General features: G+C 46.8%; 42 pseudogenes; all 42 read left to right on the forward strand.

Moving 5' to 3' along the window:
• The first annotated feature begins 75 nt into the window (after positions 1–75).
• LOC140318061 (5S ribosomal RNA) lies at positions 76–194 on the forward strand (annotated as a pseudogene).
• Positions 195–463: 269 nt separating this feature from the next.
• LOC140294871 (5S ribosomal RNA) lies at positions 464–582 on the forward strand (annotated as a pseudogene).
• A 269-nt stretch (positions 583–851) lies between these two features.
• LOC140295451 (5S ribosomal RNA) lies at positions 852–970 on the forward strand (annotated as a pseudogene).
• Positions 971–1,239: 269 nt separating this feature from the next.
• On the forward strand, positions 1,240–1,358 carry LOC140300746 (5S ribosomal RNA; annotated as a pseudogene).
• A 272-nt stretch (positions 1,359–1,630) lies between these two features.
• Positions 1,631–1,749, forward strand: LOC140292459 (5S ribosomal RNA; annotated as a pseudogene).
• Positions 1,750–2,018: 269 nt separating this feature from the next.
• Positions 2,019–2,137, forward strand: LOC140303816 (5S ribosomal RNA; annotated as a pseudogene).
• A 269-nt stretch (positions 2,138–2,406) lies between these two features.
• LOC140305148 (5S ribosomal RNA) lies at positions 2,407–2,525 on the forward strand (annotated as a pseudogene).
• Positions 2,526–2,794: 269 nt separating this feature from the next.
• LOC140293491 (5S ribosomal RNA) lies at positions 2,795–2,913 on the forward strand (annotated as a pseudogene).
• A 647-nt stretch (positions 2,914–3,560) lies between these two features.
• LOC140288863 (5S ribosomal RNA) lies at positions 3,561–3,679 on the forward strand (annotated as a pseudogene).
• A 269-nt stretch (positions 3,680–3,948) lies between these two features.
• LOC140318064 (5S ribosomal RNA) lies at positions 3,949–4,067 on the forward strand (annotated as a pseudogene).
• Positions 4,068–4,336: 269 nt separating this feature from the next.
• LOC140294872 (5S ribosomal RNA) lies at positions 4,337–4,455 on the forward strand (annotated as a pseudogene).
• A 269-nt stretch (positions 4,456–4,724) lies between these two features.
• LOC140295453 (5S ribosomal RNA) lies at positions 4,725–4,843 on the forward strand (annotated as a pseudogene).
• A 269-nt stretch (positions 4,844–5,112) lies between these two features.
• LOC140300757 (5S ribosomal RNA) lies at positions 5,113–5,231 on the forward strand (annotated as a pseudogene).
• Positions 5,232–5,503: 272 nt separating this feature from the next.
• LOC140292460 (5S ribosomal RNA) lies at positions 5,504–5,622 on the forward strand (annotated as a pseudogene).
• A 269-nt stretch (positions 5,623–5,891) lies between these two features.
• LOC140314795 (5S ribosomal RNA) lies at positions 5,892–6,010 on the forward strand (annotated as a pseudogene).
• Positions 6,011–6,279: 269 nt separating this feature from the next.
• Positions 6,280–6,398, forward strand: LOC140287468 (5S ribosomal RNA; annotated as a pseudogene).
• Positions 6,399–6,667: 269 nt separating this feature from the next.
• LOC140296332 (5S ribosomal RNA) lies at positions 6,668–6,786 on the forward strand (annotated as a pseudogene).
• Positions 6,787–7,055: 269 nt separating this feature from the next.
• LOC140292461 (5S ribosomal RNA) lies at positions 7,056–7,174 on the forward strand (annotated as a pseudogene).
• Positions 7,175–7,443: 269 nt separating this feature from the next.
• On the forward strand, positions 7,444–7,562 carry LOC140292889 (5S ribosomal RNA; annotated as a pseudogene).
• A 269-nt stretch (positions 7,563–7,831) lies between these two features.
• LOC140299680 (5S ribosomal RNA) lies at positions 7,832–7,950 on the forward strand (annotated as a pseudogene).
• Positions 7,951–8,218: 268 nt separating this feature from the next.
• LOC140290321 (5S ribosomal RNA) lies at positions 8,219–8,337 on the forward strand (annotated as a pseudogene).
• Positions 8,338–8,606: 269 nt separating this feature from the next.
• On the forward strand, positions 8,607–8,725 carry LOC140284327 (5S ribosomal RNA; annotated as a pseudogene).
• A 657-nt stretch (positions 8,726–9,382) lies between these two features.
• Positions 9,383–9,500, forward strand: LOC140293344 (5S ribosomal RNA; annotated as a pseudogene).
• Positions 9,501–9,769: 269 nt separating this feature from the next.
• Positions 9,770–9,887, forward strand: LOC140286873 (5S ribosomal RNA; annotated as a pseudogene).
• Positions 9,888–10,156: 269 nt separating this feature from the next.
• On the forward strand, positions 10,157–10,280 carry LOC140291188 (5S ribosomal RNA; annotated as a pseudogene).
• A 269-nt stretch (positions 10,281–10,549) lies between these two features.
• On the forward strand, positions 10,550–10,668 carry LOC140288864 (5S ribosomal RNA; annotated as a pseudogene).
• A 269-nt stretch (positions 10,669–10,937) lies between these two features.
• LOC140318071 (5S ribosomal RNA) lies at positions 10,938–11,056 on the forward strand (annotated as a pseudogene).
• Positions 11,057–11,325: 269 nt separating this feature from the next.
• LOC140294873 (5S ribosomal RNA) lies at positions 11,326–11,444 on the forward strand (annotated as a pseudogene).
• A 269-nt stretch (positions 11,445–11,713) lies between these two features.
• LOC140295454 (5S ribosomal RNA) lies at positions 11,714–11,832 on the forward strand (annotated as a pseudogene).
• Positions 11,833–12,101: 269 nt separating this feature from the next.
• Positions 12,102–12,220, forward strand: LOC140299245 (5S ribosomal RNA; annotated as a pseudogene).
• A 269-nt stretch (positions 12,221–12,489) lies between these two features.
• LOC140303822 (5S ribosomal RNA) lies at positions 12,490–12,608 on the forward strand (annotated as a pseudogene).
• Positions 12,609–12,877: 269 nt separating this feature from the next.
• LOC140305154 (5S ribosomal RNA) lies at positions 12,878–12,996 on the forward strand (annotated as a pseudogene).
• Positions 12,997–13,265: 269 nt separating this feature from the next.
• On the forward strand, positions 13,266–13,384 carry LOC140293493 (5S ribosomal RNA; annotated as a pseudogene).
• A 647-nt stretch (positions 13,385–14,031) lies between these two features.
• On the forward strand, positions 14,032–14,150 carry LOC140291346 (5S ribosomal RNA; annotated as a pseudogene).
• A 269-nt stretch (positions 14,151–14,419) lies between these two features.
• On the forward strand, positions 14,420–14,538 carry LOC140318078 (5S ribosomal RNA; annotated as a pseudogene).
• A 269-nt stretch (positions 14,539–14,807) lies between these two features.
• On the forward strand, positions 14,808–14,926 carry LOC140294875 (5S ribosomal RNA; annotated as a pseudogene).
• Positions 14,927–15,195: 269 nt separating this feature from the next.
• On the forward strand, positions 15,196–15,314 carry LOC140295456 (5S ribosomal RNA; annotated as a pseudogene).
• A 269-nt stretch (positions 15,315–15,583) lies between these two features.
• LOC140300779 (5S ribosomal RNA) lies at positions 15,584–15,702 on the forward strand (annotated as a pseudogene).
• Positions 15,703–15,974: 272 nt separating this feature from the next.
• Positions 15,975–16,093, forward strand: LOC140292463 (5S ribosomal RNA; annotated as a pseudogene).
• Positions 16,094–16,362: 269 nt separating this feature from the next.
• On the forward strand, positions 16,363–16,481 carry LOC140303825 (5S ribosomal RNA; annotated as a pseudogene).
• A 269-nt stretch (positions 16,482–16,750) lies between these two features.
• On the forward strand, positions 16,751–16,869 carry LOC140305160 (5S ribosomal RNA; annotated as a pseudogene).
• Positions 16,870–17,138: 269 nt separating this feature from the next.
• Positions 17,139–17,257, forward strand: LOC140293494 (5S ribosomal RNA; annotated as a pseudogene).
• The last annotated feature ends 506 nt before the right edge of the window (positions 17,258–17,763 follow it).

The following is a 17,763-nucleotide window of genomic DNA, read 5'->3' on the forward strand; positions in this document are numbered from 1 at the left end:
TGCAATTATCTGGTTACATAGAGGAATTGTATGATTCCAGTACCTATATAATGCACATTTGTCACAGAAATTGTTCCTTACGGCCATACCACCCTGAATAAGCCCGACCTCGTCTGATCTCGGAAGCCAAGGAGGGTTGGGCCTGGTTAGTACTTTAATGGGAGACTGCTTGGGAATACCAGGTGCTGTAAGCATTTTCTCTTCTCTCTACAACCTGCATGTCTTTTGTTGCAACGTCTGATCACCCTGTGACACATGAGAAAGTTGGCCATCTTCAGCTGCTGCTGCTTTGTTGGAAGACACGAAGTGATCTGAGAGTCTCAGTTTCAGCTGAAGAGAATAATCACGTCAGGGAAGAAGATGTGCCCACTACACATCAGCCTTTCTCAGCAATTATCTGGTTACATAGAGGAACCGTATGATTCCTGTACTTATATAATGCACATTTGTCAGACACATTGTTTCTTACGGCCACACTACCCTGAACATGCCCGACCTTGTCTGATCTCGGAAGCCAAGCAGGGTTGAGCCTGCTTAGTACTTGGATGGGAGACAGCTTGGGAATACCAGGTGCTGTAAGCTTTTTCTCTTCTCTCTACCACCTGCATGTCTTTTGTTGCAACGTCTGATCACCCTGTGACACGTGAAGAAGTTGGTCATCTTCAGCTGCTGCTGCTTTGTTGGCAGACACGAAGTGATCTGAGAGTCTCAGTTTCAGCTGGAGAGAATAATCACATCAGGGAAGAAGATATGCCCACTACACATCAGCCTTTCTCGGCAATTATCTGGTTACATAGAGGAACTGTATGATTCCAGTACCAATATAATGCACATTTGTCACAGACTTTGTTGCTTACGGCCACACCACCCTCAACATATCCGACCTTGTCCGATCACGGAAGCCAAGCACGGTTGGGCCTGGTTAGTACTTAGATGGGAGACTGCTTTGGAATACCAGGTGCTGTAAGCTTTTTCTCTTCTCTCTACCACCTGCATGTCTTTTGTTGCAACGTCTGATCACCCTGTGACACATGAGGAAGTTGGTCATCTTCAGCTTCTGCTGCTTTGTTGGCAGACACAAAGTGATCTGAGAGTCTCATTTTCAGCTGGAGAGAATTATCACGTCAGGGAACAAGATGTGCCCACTACACATCAGCCTTTCTCGGCAATTATCTGGTTACATAGAGGAACCGTATGACTCCATTACCTATATAATGCACATTTGTCACAGAAATTGTCGCTTACGGCCACACCACCCTGAATATGCCCGACCTCGTCTGATCTCGGAAGCCAAGCAGGGTTGGGGCTGGTTAGTACTTGGATGGGAGACCGCTTGGGAATACAAGGTGCTGTAAGCTTCTTCTCTTCTCTCTACCACCTGCATGTCTTTTGTTGCAACGTCTGATCACCCTGTGACACATGAGGAAGTTGGTCATCTTCAGTTACTGCTGCTGCTTTGTTGGCAGACACAAAGTGATCTGAGAGTCTCAGTTTCAGTTGCAGAGAATGATCACATCAGAGAAGATGATTTGCGCGCTACACATCAGCCTTTCTCAGCAATTATCTGGTTGCATAGAGGAACCGTATGATTCCAGTACCTATATAATGCACATTTGTCAGAGACATTGTTGCTTACGGCCACACCACCCTGAATAAGCCCGACCTCGTCTGATCTCGGACGCCAAACAGGGTTGTACCTGGTTAGTACTTGGATGGGAGACAGCTTGGGAACACCAGGTGCTGTAAGCTTTTTCTCTTCTCTCTACCACCTGCATGTCTTTTGTTGCAACGTCTGATCACCCTGTGACACATGAGGAAGTTGGTCATCTTCAGCTGCCGCTGCTTTGTTGGCAGACACAAAGTGATCTGAGAGTCTCAGTTTCAGCTCGAGAGAATAATCACGTCAGGGAAGAAGATGTGCCCACTACTTATCAGCTTTTCTCGGCAATTATCTGGTTACATAGAGGAACCGTATGATTCCAGTACCTATATAATGCACATTTGTCAGAGACATTGTTGCTTACGGCCACACCACCCTGAACATGCCCGACCTCGTCTGATCTCGGACGCCAAACAGGGTTGTACCTGGTTAGTACTTGGATGGGAGACCTCTTGGGAACACCAGGTGCTGTAAGCTTTTTCTCTTCTCTCTACCACCTGCATGTCTTTTGTTGCAACGTCTGATCACCCTGTGACACATGAGGAAGTTGGTCATCTTCAGCTGCTGCTGCTTTGTTGGTAGACACGAAGTGATCTGAGAGTCTCAGTTTCAGCTGCAGAGAATAATCACATGAGGGAAGAAGATTTGCCCACTACAAGTCAGCCTTTCTCGGCAATTATCTGGTTACATAGAGGAACCGTATGATTCCAGTACCTATATAATGCACATTTGTCACAGACATTGTTGCTTACGGCCACACCACCCTGAACATGCCCGACCTCGTCTGATCTCGGTAGCCAAGGAGGGTTGGGCCTGGTTAGTACTTTAATGGGAGACTGCTTGGGAATACCAGGTGCTGTAAGCTTTTTCTCTTCTCTCTACCACCTGCATGTCTTTTGTTGCAACGTCTGATCACCCTGTGACACATGAGGAAGTTGGTCATCTTCAGCTGCTGCTGCTTTGTTGGCAGACACAAAGTGATCTGAGAGTCTCAGTTTCAGCTGGAGAGAATAATCACATCAGGGAAGAAGATATGCCCACTACACATCAGCCTTTCTCGGCAATTATCTGGTTACATAGAGGAACTGTATGATTCCAGTACCAATATAATGCACATTTGTCACAGACTTTGTTGCTTACGGCCACACCACCCTCAACATATCCGACCTTGTCCGATCTCGGAAGCCAAGCACGGTTGGGCCTGGTTAGTACTTACATGGGAGACTGCTTTGGAATACCAGGTGCTGTAAGCTTTTTCTCTTCTCTCTACCACCTGCATGTCTTTTGTTGCAACGTCTGATCACCCTGTGACACATGAGGAAGTTGGTCATCTTCAGCTGCTGCTGCTTTGTTGGCAGACACAAAGTGATCTGAGAGTCTCAGTTTCAGCTGCAGAGAATAATCACATCAGGGAAGAAGATGTGCCCACTACAAGTCAGCCTTTCTCGGCAATTATCTGGTTACATAGAGGAAGTGTATGATTCCAGTACTTATATAAGGCACATTTGTCACATATATTGTTGCTTACAGCCACACCACCCTGAATAAGCACGATCTCGGAAGCCAAGCAGGTTTGGGCCTGGTTAGTACTTGGAAGGTAGACTGCCTGGGAATACCAGGTGCTTTAAGCTTTTTCTCTTCTCTCTACCACCTGCATGTCTTTTGTTGCAACGTCTGATCACCCTGTGACACATGAGGAAGTTGGTCATCTTCAGCTGCTGCTGCTTTGTTGGCAGACACGAAGTGATCTGAGAGTCTCAGTTTCAGCTGCAGAGAATAATCACGTCAGGGAAGAAGATGTGCCCACTACAAGTCAGCTTTTCTCTGCAATTATCTGGTTACATAGAGGAACCGTATGATTCCAGTACCTATATAATGCACATTTGTCACAGACATTGTTGCTTACGGCCACACCACCCTGAACATGCCCGACCTCGTCTTATCTCGGAAGCCAAGGAGGGTTGGGCCTGGTTAGTACTTAAATGGGAGACCGCTTGGGAATACCAGGAGCTGTAAGCTTTTTGTCTTCTCTCGACCACCTGCATGTCTTTTGTTGCAACGTCTGATCCCCCTGTGACACATGAGGAAGTTGGTCATCTTCAGCTGCTGCTGCTTTGTTGGCAGACACGAAGTGATCTGAGAGTCTCAGTTTCAGCTGCAGAGAATAATCACATCAGGGAAGAAGATGTGCCCATAACAAGTCAGCCTTTCTCTGCAATTATCTGGTTACATAGAGGAATTGTATGATTCCAGTACCTATATAATGCACATTTGTCACAGAAATTGTTCCTTACGGCCATACCACCCTGAATAAGCCCGACCTCGTCTGATCTCGGAAGCCAAGGAGGGTTGGGCCTGGTTAGTACTTTAATGGGAGACTGCTTGGGAATACCAGGTGCTGTAAGCATTTTCTCTTCTCTCTACAACCTGCATGTCTTTTGTTGCAACGTCTGATCACCCTGTGACACATGAGAAAGTTGGCCATCTTCAGCTGCTGCTGCTTTGTTGGAAGACACGAAGTGATCTGAGAGTCTCAGTTTCAGCTGAAGAGAATAATCACGTCAGGGAAGAAGATGTGCCCACTACACATCAGCCTTTCTCAGCAATTATCTGGTTACATAGAGGAACCGTATGATTCCTGTACTTATATAATGCACATTTGTCAGACACATTGTTTCTTACGGCCACACTACCCTGAACATGCCCGACCTTGTCTGATCTCGGAAGCCAAGCAGGGTTGAGCCTGCTTAGTACTTGGATGGGAGACAGCTTGGGAATACCAGGTGCTGTAAGCTTTTTCTCTTCTCTCTACCACCTGCATGTCTTTTGTTGCAACGTCTGATCACCCTGTGACACGTGAAGAAGTTGGTCATCTTCAGCTGCTGCTGCTTTGTTGGCAGACACGAAGTGATCTGAGAGTCTCAGTTTCAGCTGGAGAGAATAATCACATCAGGGAAGAAGATATGCCCACTACACATCAGCCTTTCTCGGCAATTATCTGGTTACATAGAGGAACTGTATGATTCCAGTACCAATATAATGCACATTTGTCACAGACTTTGTTGCTTACGGCCACACCACCCTCAACATATCCGACCTTGTCCGATCACGGAAGCCAAGCACGGTTGGGCCTGGTTAGTACTTAGATGGGAGACTGCTTTGGAATACCAGGTGCTGTAAGCTTTTTCTCTTCTCTCTACCACCTGCATGTCTTTTGTTGCAACGTCTGATCACCCTGTGACACATGAGGAAGTTGGTCATCTTCAGCTTCTGCTGCTTTGTTGGCAGACACAAAGTGATCTGAGAGTCTCATTTTCAGCTGGAGAGAATTATCACGTCAGGGAACAAGATGTGCCCACTACACATCAGCCTTTCTCGGCAATTATCTGGTTACATAGAGGAACCGTATGACTCCATTACCTATATAATGCACATTTGTCACAGAAATTGTCGCTTACGGCCACACCACCCTGAATATGCCCGACCTCGTCTGATCTCGGAAGCCAAGCAGGGTTGGGGCTGGTTAGTACTTGGATGGGAGACCGCTTGGGAATACAAGGTGCTGTAAGCTTCTTCTCTTCTCTCTACCACCTGCATGTCTTTTGTTGCAACGTCTGATCACCCTGTGACACATGAGGAAGTTGGTCATCTTCAGTTACTGCTGCTGCTTTGTTGGCAGACACAAAGTGATCTGAGAGTCTCAGTTTCAGTTGCAGAGAATGATCACATCAGAGAAGATGATTTGCGCGCTACACATCAGCCTTTCTCAGCAATTATCTGGTTGCATAGAGGAACCGTATGATTCCAGTACCTATATAATGCACATTTGTCAGAGACATTGTTGCTTACGGCCACACCACCCTGAATAAGCCCGACCTCGTCTGATCTCGGACGCCAAACAGGGTTGTACCTGGTTAGTACTTGGATGGGAGACAGCTTGGGAACACCAGGTGCTGTAAGCTTTTTCTCTTCTCTCTACCACCTGCATGTCTTTTGTTGCAACGTCTGATCACCCTGTGACACATGAGGAAGTTGGTCATCTTCAGCTGCTGCTGCTTTGTTGGTAGACACGAAGTGATCTGAGAGTCTCAGTTTCAGCTGCAGAGAATAATCACATGAGGGAAGAAGATTTGCCCACTACAAGTCAGCCTTTCTCGGCAATTATCTGGTTACATAGAGGAACCGTATGATTCCAGTACCTATATAATGCACATTTGTCACAGACATTGTTGCTTACGGCCACACCACCCTGAACATGCCCGACCTCGTCTGATCTCGGTAGCCAAGGAGGGTTGGGCCTGGTTAGTACTTTAATGGGAGACTGCTTGGGAATACCAGGTGCTGTAAGCGTTTTCTCTTCTCTCTACAACCTGCATGTCTTTTGTTGCAACGTCTGATCACCCTGTGACACACGAGGAAGTTGGCCATCTTCAGCTGCTGCTGCTTTGTTGGAAGACACGAAGTGATCTGAGAGTCTCAGTTTCAACTGAAGAGAATAATGACGTCAGGGAAGAAGATGTGCCGACTACACATCAGCCTTTCTCAGCAATTATCTGGTTACATAGAGGAACCGTATGATTCCTGTAGTTATATAATGCACATTTGTCAGACACATTGTTGCTTACGGCCACACCACCCTGAACATGCCCGACCTCGTCTGATCTCGGAAGCCAAGCAGGGTTGAGCCTCCTTAGTACTTGGATGGAAGACCTCTTGGGAATACCAGGTGCTGTAAGCTTTTTCTCTTCTCTCGACCACCTGCATGTCTTTTGTTGCAACGTCTGATCACCCTGTGACACATGAGGAAGTTGGTCATCTTCAGCTGCTGCTGCTTTGTTGGCTGACACAAAGTGATCTGAGAGTCTCAGTTTCAGTTGCAGAGAATGATCACATCAGAGAAGATGATTTGCCCGCTACACATCAGCCTTTCTCGGCAATTATCTGGTTGCATAGAGGAACCGTATGATTCCAGTACCTATATAATGCACATTTGTCACAGTTATGGTTGCTTACGGCCACACCACCCTGAATATGCCCAACCTCATCTGATCTCAGAAGCCAAGGAGGTTTGGGCCTGGTTAGTACTTGGATGGTAGACATTCTGGGAATACCAGGTGCTGTAAGCTTTTTCTCTTCTCTCTACCACCTGCATGTCTTTTGTTGCAACGTCTGATCACCCTGTGACACATGAGGAAGTTGGTCATCTTCAGCTGCTGCTGCTTTGTTGGCTGACACAAAGTGATCTGAGAGTCTCAGTTTCATTTGCAGAGAATGATCACATCAGAGAAGATGATTTGCCCGCTACACATCAGCCTTTCTCGGCAATTATCTGGTTGCATAGAGGAACCGTATGATTCCAGTACCTATATAATGCACATTTGTCAGAGACATTGTTGCTTACGGCCACACCACCCTGAATAAGCCCGACCTCGTCTGATCTCGGACGCCAAACAGGGTTGTACCTGGTTAGTACTTGGATGGGAGACAGCTTGGGAACACCAGGTGCTGTAAGCTTTTTCTCTTCTCTCAACCACCTGCATGTCTTTTGTTGCAACGTCTGACCACCCTGTGACACATGAGGAAGTTGGTCATCTTCAGCTGCTGCTGCTTTGTTGGCAGACACGAAGTGATCTGAGAGTCTCAGTTTCAGCTGGAGAGAATAATCACATCAGGGAAGAAGATGTGCCCACTACAAGTTAGCCTTTCTCGACAATTATCTGGTTACATAGAGGAACTGTATTATTCCAGTACCTATATAATGCACATTTGTCACAGACATTGTTGCTTACGGCCACACCACCCTGAACATGCCCGACCTCGTCTCATCTTGGAAGCCAAGCAGGGTTGGGCCTTGTTAGTACTTGAATGGGAGACTGCTTGGGAATACCAGGTGCTGTAAGCTTTTTCTCTTCTCTCTACCACCTGCATGTCTTTTGTTGCAACGTCTGACCACCCTGTGACACATGAGGAAGTTGGTCATCTTCAGCTGCTGCTGCTTTGTTGGCAGACACGAAGTGATCTGAGAGTCTCAGTTTCAGCTGAAGAGAATGATCACATCAGAGAAGATGATATGCCCGCTACACATCAGCCTTTCTCTGCAATTATCTGGTTATATAGAGGAACCGTATGATTCCAGTACCTATATTATAAACATTTTTCAGAGAGATTGTTACTTACGGCCATACCACCCTGAATAAGCCCGACCTCATCTGATCTCGGAAGCCAAGCAGGGTTTGGCCTGGTTAGTACTTGAATGGGAGACCGCTTGGGAATACCAGGTGCTGTAGGCTTTTTCTCTTCTCTCTACCACCTGCATAACTTTTGTTGCAACGTCTGATCACCCTGTGACACATGAGGAAGGTGGTCATCTTCAGCTTCTGCTGCTTTGTTGGCAGACACGAAGTGATCTGAGAGTCTCAGTTTCAGTTGCAGAGAATGATCACATCAGAGAAGATGATTTGCCCGCTACACATCAGCCTTTCTCGGCAATTATCTGGTTGCATAGAGGAACCGTATGATCAAGTACCTATATAATGCACATTTGTCAGAGATATTGTTGCTTACGGCCACACCACCCTGAATAAGCCCGACCTCGTCTGATCTCGGACGCCAAGCAGGGTTGTACCTGGTTAGTACTTGGATGGGAGACAGCTTGGGAATACCAGGTGCTGTAAGCTTTTTCTCTTCTCTCTACCACCTGCATGTCTTTTGTTGCAACGTCTGATCACCCTGTGACACGTGAAGAAGTTGGTCATCTTCAGCTGCTGCTGCTTTGTTGGAAGACACGAAGTGAACTGAGAATCTCAGTTTCAGCTGAAGAGAATAATCTCGTCAGGGAAGAAGATGTGCCCACTACACATCAGCCTTTCTCATCAATTATCTGGTTACATAGAGGAACCGTATGATTCCTGTACTTATATAATGCACATTTGTCACAGACATTGTTACTTACGGCCACACCACCCTGAATTTGCCTGACCTCGTCTGATCTCGGAAGCCAAGCATTGTTGGGCCTGGTTAGTACTTGGGTGGGAGACCGCTTGGGAATACCAGGTGCTGTAAGCGTTTTCTCTTCTCTCTACCACCTGCATGTGTTTTGTTGCAACGTCTGATCACCCTGTGACACATGAGGAAGTTGGTCATCTTCAGCTGCTGCTGCTTTGTTGGCAGACACGAAGTGATCTGAGAGTCTCAGTTTCAGCTGAAGAGAATGATCACATCAGAGAAGATGATATGCCCACTACACATCAGCCTTTCTCGGCAATTATCTGGTTTCATAGAGGAAGTGTATGATTCCAGTACCTATATAATTCACATTTGTAACAAACATTGTTGCTTATGGCCACACCACCCTGAATAAGCCCCACCTTGTCTTATCCTGGAAGCCAAGCAGGGTTGGGCCTGGTTCGTACTTCAATGGGAGACTGCTTGGGAATACCAGGTGCTGTAAGCTTTTTCTCTTCTCTCTACCACCTGCATGTCTTTTGTTGCAACATCTGATCACCCTGTGACACATGAGGAAGTTTGTCATCTTCAGCTTCTGCTGCTTTGTTGGCAGACACGAAGTGATCTGAGAGTCTCATTTTCAACTGAAGAGAATAATAACGTCAGGGAAGAAGATGTGCCCCCTACACATCAGCCTTTCTCGGCAATTATCTGGTTACATAGAGGAACTGTATGATTCCAGTACCTATATAATGCACATTTGTCACAGACATTGTTGCTTACGGCCACACCACCCTCAATATGCCTGACCTCGTCTGATCTCGGAAGCCAAGCACGGTTGGCCTGGTTAGTACTTGGGTGGGAGACTGCTTGGGAATACCAGGTGCTGTAAGCTTTATCTCTTCTCTGGACCACCTGAATGTCTTTTGTTGCAACGTCTGATCACCCTGTGACACATGAGGAAGTTGGTCATCTTCAGCTTCTGCTGCTTTGTTTGCAGACACGAAGTGATCTGAGAGTCTCAGTTTCAGCTGCAGAGAATAATCACGTCAGGGAAGAAGATGTGCCCACTACACATAAGCCTTTCTCGGCAATTATCTGGTTACATAGAGGAACCGTATGATTCCAGTACCTATATAATGCACATTTGTCACAGACATTGTCGCTTACGGCAACACCACCCTGAACATGCCTGACCTCGTCTGATCTCGGAAGCCAAGCACGGTTGGCCTGGTTAGTACTTGGGTGGGAGACCACTTGGGAATACCAGGTGCTGTAAGCTTTATCTCTTCTCTGGACCACCTGAATGTCTTTTGTTGCAACGTCTGATCACCCTGTGACACATGAGGAAGTTGGTCATCTTCAGCTTCTGCTGCTTTGTTGGCAGACACGAAGTGATCTGAGAGTCTCAGTTTCAGCTGCAGAGAATAATCACGTCAGGGAAGAAGATGTGCCCACTACACATAAGCCTTTCTCTGCAATTATCTGGTTACATAGAGGAACCGTATGATTCCAGTACCTATATAATGCACATTTGTCACAGAGATTGTCGCTTACGGCCACACCACCCTGAATATAATATGCCCGACCTCGTCCGATCTCGGAAGCCAAGCGGGGTTGTGCCTGGTTAGTACTTGGGTGGGAGACTGCCTGGGAATACCAGGTGCTTTAAGCTTTTTCTCTTCTCTCTACCACCTGCATGTCTTTTGTTGCAACGTCTGATCACCCTGTGACACATGAGGAAGTTGGTCATCTTCAGCTGCTGCTGCTTTGTTGGCAGACACAAAGTGATCTGAGAGTCTCAGTTTCAGCTGCAGAGAATAATCACGTCAGGGAAGAAGATGTGCCCACTACAAGTCAGCTTTTCTCTGCAATTATCTGGTTACATAGAGGAACCGTATGATTCCAGTACCTATATAATGCACATTTGTCACAGACATTGTTGCTTACGGCCACACCACCCTGAACATGCCCGACCTCGTCTTATCTCGGAAGCCAAGGAGGGTTGGGCCTGGTTAGTACTTAAATGGGAGACCGCTTGGGAATACCAGGAGCTGTAAGCTTTTTGTCTTCTCTCGACCACCTGCATGTCTTTTGTTGCAACGTCTGATCCCCCTGTGACACATGAGGAAGTTGGTCATCTTCAGCTGCTGCTGCTTTGTTGGCAGACACGAAGTGATCTGAGAGTCTCAGTTTCAGCTGCAGAGAATAATCACATCAGGGAAGAAGATGTGCCCATAACAAGTCAGCCTTTCTCTGCAATTATCTGGTTACATAGAGGAATTGTATGATTCCAGTACCTATATAATGCACATTTGTCACAGAAATTGTTCCTTACGGCCATACCACCCTGAATAAGCCCGACCTCGTCTGATCTCGGAAGCCAAGGAGGGTTGGGCCTGGTTAGTACTTTAATGGGAGACTGCTTGGGAATACCAGGTGCTGTAAGCATTTTCTCTTCTCTCTACAACCTGCATGTCTTTTGTTGCAACGTCTGATCACCCTGTGACACATGAGAAAGTTGGCCATCTTCAGCTGCTGCTGCTTTGTTGGAAGACACGAAGTGATCTGAGAGTCTCAGTTTCAGCTGAAGAGAATAATCACGTCAGGGAAGAAGATGTGCCCACTACACATCAGCCTTTCTCAGCAATTATCTGGTTACATAGAGGAACCGTATGATTCCTGTACTTATATAATGCACATTTGTCAGACACATTGTTTCTTACGGCCACACTACCCTGAACATGCCCGACCTTGTCTGATCTCGGAAGCCAAGCAGGGTTGAGCCTGCTTAGTACTTGGATGGGAGACAGCTTGGGAATACCAGGTGCTGTAAGCTTTTTCTCTTCTCTCTACCACCTGCATGTCTTTTGTTGCAACGTCTGATCACCCTGTGACACGTGAAGAAGTTGGTCATCTTCAGCTGCTGCTGCTTTGTTGGCAGACACGAAGTGATCTGAGAGTCTCAGTTTCAGCTGGAGAGAATAATCACATCAGGGAAGAAGATATGCCCACTACACATCAGCCTTTCTCGGCAATTATCTGGTTACATAGAGGAACTGTATGATTCCAGTACCAATATAATGCACATTTGTCACAGACTTTGTTGCTTACGGCCACACCACCCTCAACATATCCGACCTTGTCCGATCACGGAAGCCAAGCACGGTTGGGCCTGGTTAGTACTTAGATGGGAGACTGCTTTGGAATACCAGGTGCTGTAAGCTTTTTCTCTTCTCTCTACCACCTGCATGTCTTTTGTTGCAACGTCTGATCACCCTGTGACACATGAGGAAGTTGGTCATCTTCAGCTTCTGCTGCTTTGTTGGCAGACACAAAGTGATCTGAGAGTCTCATTTTCAGCTGGAGAGAATTATCACGTCAGGGAACAAGATGTGCCCACTACACATCAGCCTTTCTCGGCAATTATCTGGTTACATAGAGGAACCGTATGACTCCATTACCTATATAATGCACATTTGTCACAGAAATTGTCGCTTACGGCCACACCACCCTGAATATGCCCGACCTCGTCTGATCTCGGAAGCCAAGCAGGGTTGGGGCTGGTTAGTACTTGGATGGGAGACCGCTTGGGAACACCAGGTGCTGTAAGTTTTTTCTCTTCTCTCTACCACCTGCATGTCTTTTGTTGCAACGTCTGATCACCCTGTGACACATGAGGAAGTTGGTCATCTTCAGCTGCTGCTGCTTTGTTGGCAGACACAAAGTGATCTGAGAGTCTCAGTTTCAGCTCGAGAGAATAATCACGTCAGGGAAGAAGATGTGCCCACTACTTATCAGCTTTTCTCGGCAATTATCTGGTTACATAGAGGAACCGTATGATTCCAGTACCTATATAATGCACATTTGTCAGAGACATTGTTGCTTACGGCCACACCACCCTGAACATGCCCGACCTCGTCTGATCTCGGACGCCAAACAGGGTTGTACCTGGTTAGTACTTGGATGGGAGACCTCTTGGGAACACCAGGTGCTGTAAGCTTTTTCTCTTCTCTCTACCACCTGCATGTCTTTTGTTGCAACGTCTGATCACCCTGTGACACATGAGGAAGTTGGTCATCTTCAGCTGCTGCTGCTTTGTTGGTAGACACGAAGTGATCTGAGAGTCTCAGTTTCAGCTGCAGAGAATAATCACATGAGGGAAGAAGATTTGCCCACTACAAGTCAGCCTTTCTCGGCAATTATCTGGTTACATAGAGGAACCGTATGATTCCAGTACCTATATAATGCACATTTGTCACAGACATTGTTGCTTACGGCCACACCACCCTGAACATGCCCGACCTCGTCTGATCTCGGTAGCCAAGGAGGGTTGGGCCTGGTTAGTACTTTAATGGGAGACTGCTTGGGAATACCAGGTGCTGTAAGCTTTTTCTCTTCTCTCTACCACCTGCATGTCTTTTGTTGCAACGTCTGATCACCCTGTGACACATGAGGAAGTTGGTCATCTTCAGCTGCTGCTGCTTTGTTGGCAGACACAAAGTGATCTGAGAGTCTCAGTTTCAGCTGGAGAGAATAATCACATCAGGGAAGAAGATATGCCCACTACACATCAGCCTTTCTCGGCAATTATCTGGTTACATAGAGGAACTGTATGATTCCAGTACCAATATAATGCACATTTGTCACAGACTTTGTTGCTTACGGCCACACCACCCTCAACATATCCGACCTTGTCCGATCTCGGAAGCCAAGCACGGTTGGGCCTGGTTAGTACTTACATGGGAGACTGCTTTGGAATACCAGGTGCTGTAAGCTTTTTCTCTTCTCTCTACCACCTGCATGTCTTTTGTTGCAACGTCTGATCACCCTGTGACACATGAGGAAGTTGGTCATCTTCAGCTGCTGCTGCTTTGTTGGCAGACACAAAGTGATCTGAGAGTCTCAGTTTCAGCTGCAGAGAATAATCACATCAGGGAAGAAGATGTGCCCACTACAAGTCAGCCTTTCTCGGCAATTATCTGGTTACATAGAGGAAGTGTATGATTCCAGTACTTATATAAGGCACATTTGTCACATATATTGTTGCTTACAGCCACACCACCCTGAATAAGCACGATCTCGGAAGCCAAGCAGGTTTGGGCCTGGTTAGTACTTGGAAGGTAGACTGCCTGGGAATACCAGGTGCTTTAAGCTTTTTCTCTTCTCTCTACCACCTGCATGTCTTTTGTTGCAACGTCTGATCACCCTGTGACACATGAGGAAGTTGGTCATCTTCAGCTGCTGCTGCTTTGTTGGCAGACACGAAGTGATCTGAGAGTCTCAGTTTCAGCTGCAGAGAATAATCACGTCAGGGAAGAAGATGTGCCCACTACAAGTCAGCTTTTCTCTGCAATTATCTGGTTACATAGAGGAACCGTATGATTCCAGTACCTATATAATGCACATTTGTCACAGACATTGTTGCTTACGGCCACACCACCCTGAACAAGCCCGACCTCGTCTTATCTCGGAAGCCAAGGAGGGTTGGGCCTGGTTAGTACTTAAATGGGAGACCGCTTGGGAATACCAGGAGCTGTAAGCTTTTTGTCTTCTCTCGACCACCTGCATGTCTTTTGTTGCAACGTCTGATCCCCCTGTGACACATGAGGAAGTTGGTCATCTTCAGCTGCTGCTGCTTTGTTGGCAGACACGAAGTGATCTGAGAGTCTCAGTTTCAGCTGCAGAGAATAATCACATCAGGGAAGAAGATGTGCCCATAACAAGTCAGCCTTTCTCTGCAATTATCTGGTTACATAGAGGAATTGTATGATTCCAGTACCTATATAATGCACATTTGTCACAGAAATTGTTCCTTACGGCCATACCACCCTGAATAAGCCCGACCTCGTCTGATCTCGGAAGCCAAGGAGGGTTGGGCCTGGTTAGTACTTTAATGGGAGACTGCTTGGGAATACCAGGTGCTGTAAGCATTTTCTCTTCTCTCTACAACCTGCATGTCTTTTGTTGCAACGTCTGATCACCCTGTGACACATGAGAAAGTTGGCCATCTTCAGCTGCTGCTGCTTTGTTGGAAGACACGAAGTGATCTGAGAGTCTCAGTTTCAGCTGAAGAGAATAATCACGTCAGGGAAGAAGATGTGCCCACTACACATCAGCCTTTCTCAGCAATTATCTGGTTACATAGAGGAACCGTATGATTCCTGTACTTATATAATGCACATTTGTCAGACACATTGTTTCTTACGGCCACACTACCCTGAACATGCCCGACCTTGTCTGATCTCGGAAGCCAAGCAGGGTTGAGCCTGCTTAGTACTTGGATGGGAGACAGCTTGGGAATACCAGGTGCTGTAAGCTTTTTCTCTTCTCTCTACCACCTGCATGTCTTTTGTTGCAACGTCTGATCACCCTGTGACACGTGAAGAAGTTGGTCATCTTCAGCTGCTGCTGCTTTGTTGGCAGACACGAAGTGATCTGAGAGTCTCAGTTTCAGCTGGAGAGAATAATCACATCAGGGAAGAAGATATGCCCACTACACATCAGCCTTTCTCGGCAATTATCTGGTTACATAGAGGAACTGTATGATTCCAGTACCAATATAATGCACATTTGTCACAGACTTTGTTGCTTACGGCCACACCACCCTCAACATATCCGACCTTGTCCGATCACGGAAGCCAAGCACGGTTGGGCCTGGTTAGTACTTAGATGGGAGACTGCTTTGGAATACCAGGTGCTGTAAGCTTTTTCTCTTCTCTCTACCACCTGCATGTCTTTTGTTGCAACGTCTGATCACCCTGTGACACATGAGGAAGTTGGTCATCTTCAGCTTCTGCTGCTTTGTTGGCAGACACAAAGTGATCTGAGAGTCTCATTTTCAGCTGGAGAGAATTATCACGTCAGGGAACAAGATGTGCCCACTACACATCAGCCTTTCTCGGCAATTATCTGGTTACATAGAGGAACCGTATGACTCCATTACCTATATAATGCACATTTGTCACAGAAATTGTCGCTTACGGCCACACCACCCTGAATATGCCCGACCTCGTCTGATCTCGGAAGCCAAGCAGGGTTGGGGCTGGTTAGTACTTGGATGGGAGACCGCTTGGGAATACAAGGTGCTGTAAGCTTCTTCTCTTCTCTCTACCACCTGCATGTCTTTTGTTGCAACGTCTGATCACCCTGTGACACATGAGGAAGTTGGTCATCTTCAGTTACTGCTGCTGCTTTGTTGGCAGACACAAAGTGATCTGAGAGTCTCAGTTTCAGTTGCAGAGAATGATCACATCAGAGAAGATGATTTGCGCGCTACACATCAGCCTTTCTCAGCAATTATCTGGTTGCATAGAGGAACCGTATGATTCCAGTACCTATATAATGCACATTTGTCAGAGACATTGTTGCTTACGGCCACACCACCCTGAATAAGCCCGACCTCGTCTGATCTCGGACGCCAAACAGGGTTGTACCTGGTTAGTACTTGGATGGGAGACAGCTTGGGAACACCAGGTGCTGTAAGCTTTTTCTCTTCTCTCTACCACCTGCATGTCTTTTGTTGCAACGTCTGATCACCCTGTGACACATGAGGAAGTTGGTCATCTTCAGCTGCCGCTGCTTTGTTGGCAGACACAAAGTGATCTGAGAGTCTCAGTTTCAGCTCGAGAGAATAATCACGTCAGGGAAGAAGATGTGCCCACTACTTATCAGCTTTTCTCGGCAATTATCTGGTTACATAGAGGAACCGTATGATTCCAGTACCTATATAATGCACATTTGTCAGAGACATTGTTGCTTACGGCCACACCACCCTGAACATGCCCGACCTCGTCTGATCTCGGACGCCAAACAGGGTTGTACCTGGTTAGTACTTGGATGGGAGACCTCTTGGGAACACCAGGTGCTGTAAGCTTTTTCTCTTCTCTCTACCACCTGCATGTCTTTTGTTGCAACGTCTGATCACCCTGTGACACATGAGGAAGTTGGTCATCTTCAGCTGCTGCTGCTTTGTTGGTAGACACGAAGTGATCTGAGAGTCTCAGTTTCAGCTGCAGAGAATAATCACATGAGGGAAGAAGATTTGCCCACTACAAGTCAGCCTTTCTCGGCAATTATCTGGTTACATAGAGGAACCGTATGATTCCAGTACCTATATAATGCACATTTGTCACAGACATTGTTGCTTACGGCCACACCACCCTGAACATGCCCGACCTCGTCTGATCTCGGTAGCCAAGGAGGGTTGGGCCTGGTTAGTACTTTAATGGGAGACTGCTTGGGAATACCAGGTGCTGTAAGCTTTTTCTCTTCTCTCTACCACCTGCATGTCTTTTGTTGCAACGTCTGATCACCCTGTGACACATGAGGAAGTTGGTCATCTTCAGCTGCTGCTGCTTTGTTGGCAGACACAAAGTGATCTGAGAGTCTCAGTTTCAGCTGGAGAGAATAATCACATCAGGGAAGAAGATATGCCCACTACACATCAGCCTTTCTCGGCAATTATCTGGTTACATAGAGGAACTGTATGATTCCAGTACCAATATAATGCACATTTGTCACAGACTTTGTTGCTTACGGCCACACCACCCTCAACATATCCGACCTTGTCCGATCTCGGAAGCCAAGCACGGTTGGGCCTGGTTAGTACTTACATGGGAGACTGCTTTGGAATACCAGGTGCTGTAAGCTTTTTCTCTTCTCTCTACCACCTGCATGTCTTTTGTTGCAACGTCTGATCACCCTGTGACACATGAGGAAGTTGGTCATCTTCAGCTGCTGCTGCTTTGTTGGCAGACACAAAGTGATCTGAGAGTCTCAGTTTCAGCTGCAGAGAATAATCACATCAGGGAAGAAGATGTGCCCACTACAAGTCAGCCTTTCTCGGCAATTATCTGGTTACATAGAGGAAGTGTATGATTCCAGTACTTATATAAGGCACATTTGTCACATATATTGTTGCTTACAGCCACACCACCCTGAATAAGCACGATCTCGGAAGCCAAGCAGGTTTGGGCCTGGTTAGTACTTGGAAGGTAGACTGCCTGGGAATACCAGGTGCTTTAAGCTTTTTCTCTTCTCTCTACCACCTGCATGTCTTTTGTTGCAACGTCTGATCACCCTGTGACACATGAGGAAGTTGGTCATCTTCAGCTGCTGCTGCTTTGTTGGCAGACACGAAGTGATCTGAGAGTCTC

This window comes from Leuresthes tenuis, unplaced genomic scaffold (assembly GCF_036924035.1).
Source record: "Leuresthes tenuis unplaced genomic scaffold, fLeuTen1.0.hap1 SCAF_1, whole genome shotgun sequence".
In the NCBI taxonomy this organism is placed as follows: domain Eukaryota; kingdom Metazoa; phylum Chordata; class Actinopteri; order Atheriniformes; family Atherinopsidae; genus Leuresthes; species Leuresthes tenuis.